The sequence below is a fragment of the Schistocerca serialis genome, unplaced genomic scaffold, assembly GCF_023864345.2.
Source record: "Schistocerca serialis cubense isolate TAMUIC-IGC-003099 unplaced genomic scaffold, iqSchSeri2.2 HiC_scaffold_1014, whole genome shotgun sequence".
Classification (NCBI taxonomy): Eukaryota; Metazoa; Arthropoda; class Insecta; order Orthoptera; family Acrididae; genus Schistocerca; species Schistocerca serialis.
The window spans coordinates 122,501-125,000 of record NW_026047200.1 but is presented as its reverse complement, the minus strand read 5'-3'; the positions used below and the strand labels follow the sequence as shown (position 1 = coordinate 125,000).

The window sequence follows — 2,500 nt, the reverse complement described above, 5'->3', positions numbered from 1 at the left end:
CCCCCATAGGCACTCAGGAGCGACAGGCTCCGAGTGCGGGAGAAGGCGGTCACGGATGAAGCCAGCGGTGGAGATCGGCTTCTTCGTGAAGAGGTCCGCCCAGAAGTCCAGCAGACCGGGGATGTCGGGTGGCGGCTGCAGCAGGGTGCCGTCCAGCAAGCCGCGCACGCAACGCGCACGCGACCTGCGGAAGGCGTCCTGTGTCCGCGCGAACTCCCAGCGGCGCCACTTGCGCTTCTGCAGCGGCGGGGCGGCAGGCGGCCGCTTGGATGGTTGGCGCGGCCGCTGTGCCCTGGTGATCGACCTCTCCCCCCTGGACCCGACCGACGCAAGGGCATCCGGGAGCATGCCCAGGATGACATCGGGCGGCGTGCCCCGCCCCAGACCAATGACTCGATCCAGAGCAGAGAAACGCTGGGCGGAAGCAGGTAGCCCCGCCAGATGCTCCCAGATGGCGGCGTCAGTCGGCCCCTCCGGCGGCGGCCCGGTGGTGTCGGCCGCGAAGTCCTCGGCTGCGTCGACGGGCGGCGCAGCGGCCTCGCCCGCGTCAGGCAGCGAGCTCGCTGCTCCCCGGCGGGACGCCGGCTCTTCCCCCCGACCGATCTCAAGCGCCTCCATGAATTGGCGGACAAGCTGCTTGTGGGCAGCTTGCCGCCGTCGGCACTTGATTGCCTCAAGCGTTCGGTCGGGGAACATCCTAATAAGCTCTTGATTAACGAAGAAGAACCGGGCGTCCCTCTCAAGGAACAGTTCGGCCTCTGCCTTGGCGAGCGACAGGACTTCTTCCTCCGTCCACCTCGCGCGATGCCTCTCCGTCACGATCTCAGCGTTGGCGGCCGCAAGGTGTTGGCGGCGGCGATGGACCCCGAGACCGTTCTTCGTGGTAAAAGTGCGGTGGCACTCACTGCAAGCAAAGGGAGCTACACAAACTATCGCATTTTCGTTACGGCCGGTTGGCCGGATAGGTGCTGGGGTAGCTGGGGTGGCACCTTCAGCGGAAGGGCCACCATCTCTTGTTTCTTGTAGGCTGCCCCCAACTATAAAGGGATAATGCGAGGGGGGGCTGGTAACCCCCCCAAGCCCCTGGTGCGGTCTTCCACTCTGCGAAAATCAGCGGGCCCACGAGAAGGGGAGAAGACCGCAGGAGAGGAGAGGCTAAGAGGGCTAGGCCCATGTATTGCGCATCACTCTCCCTGTAACTATAACCCAAGGAAGGCACCTCGCAGCAGCAGCACGACTACATCAAGACCGCACTTCGAAAAGCCAAGTCCGGATGCAGCCACACCGCCGCCACTTGGCCACCTTAAGAGAGTCATAGTTACTCCCGCCGTTTACCCGCGCTTGCTTGAATTTCTTCACGTTGACATTCAGAGCACTGGGCAGAAATCACATTGCGTCAACACCCGCTAGGGCCATCGCAATGCTTTGTTTTAATTAGACAGTCGGATTCCCCCAGTCCGTGCCAGTTCTGAGTTGATCGTTGAATGGCGGCCGAAGAGAATCCGCGCACCCGCGCGCCCCCGGAGGAGCACGCTAAGGCGGACGCGGCCTCGCAGCAAGGAAGATCCGTGGGAGGCCAAGGCACGGGACCGAGCTCGGATCCTGCACGCAGGTTGAAGCACCGGGGCGCGAACGCCGCGCAGGCGCGCGCATCCTGCACCGCCGGCCAGCACGAGGCCGACCAACGGCGAGAGCAGACCACGCCCGCGCTAAACGCCCGCACTTACCGGCACCCCTACGGCACTCACCTCGCCCAGGCCCGGCACGTTAGCGCTGACCCACTTCCCGACCAAGCCCGACACGCCCCGATCCTCAGAGCCAATCCTTATCCCGAAGTTACGGATCCAATTTGCCGACTTCCCTTACCTACATTATTCTATCGACTAGAGGCTCTTCACCTTGGAGACCTGCTGCGGATATGGGTACGAACCGGCGCGACACCTCCACGTGGCCCTCTCCCGGATTTTCAAGGTCCGAGGGGAAGATCGGGACACCGCCGCAACTGCGGTGCTCTTCGCGTTCCAAACCCTATCTCCCTGCTAGAGGATTCCAGGGAACTCGAACGCTCATGCAGAAAAGAAAACTCTTCCCCGATCTCCCGACGGCGTCTCCGGGTCCTTTTGGGTTACCCCGACGAGCATCTCTAAAAGAGGGGCCCGACTTGTATCGGTTCCGCTGCCGGGTTCCGGAATAGGAACCGGATTCCCTTTCGCCCAACGGGGGCCAGCACAAAGTGCATCATGCTATGACGGCCCCCATCAACATCGGATTTCTCCTAGGGCTTAGGATCGACTGACTCGTGTGCAACGGCTGTTCACACGAAACCCTTCTCCGCGTCAGCCCTCCAGGGCCTCGCTGGAGTATTTGCTACTACCACCAAGATCTGCACCGACGGCGGCTCCAGGCAGGCTCACGCCCAGACCCTTCTGCGCCCACCGCCGCGACCCTCCTACTCGTCAGGGCTTCGCGGCCGGCCGCAAGGACCGGCCATGACTGCCAG

At 63.2% G+C, this 2,500-nt stretch overlaps 1 pseudogene; it reads right to left on the bottom strand.

The window, feature by feature from the left end:
• LOC126429282 (large subunit ribosomal RNA) overlaps nt 1-2,500 on the bottom strand; it is a 7,952-nt pseudogene that overhangs the window by 3,766 nt on the left and 1,686 nt on the right.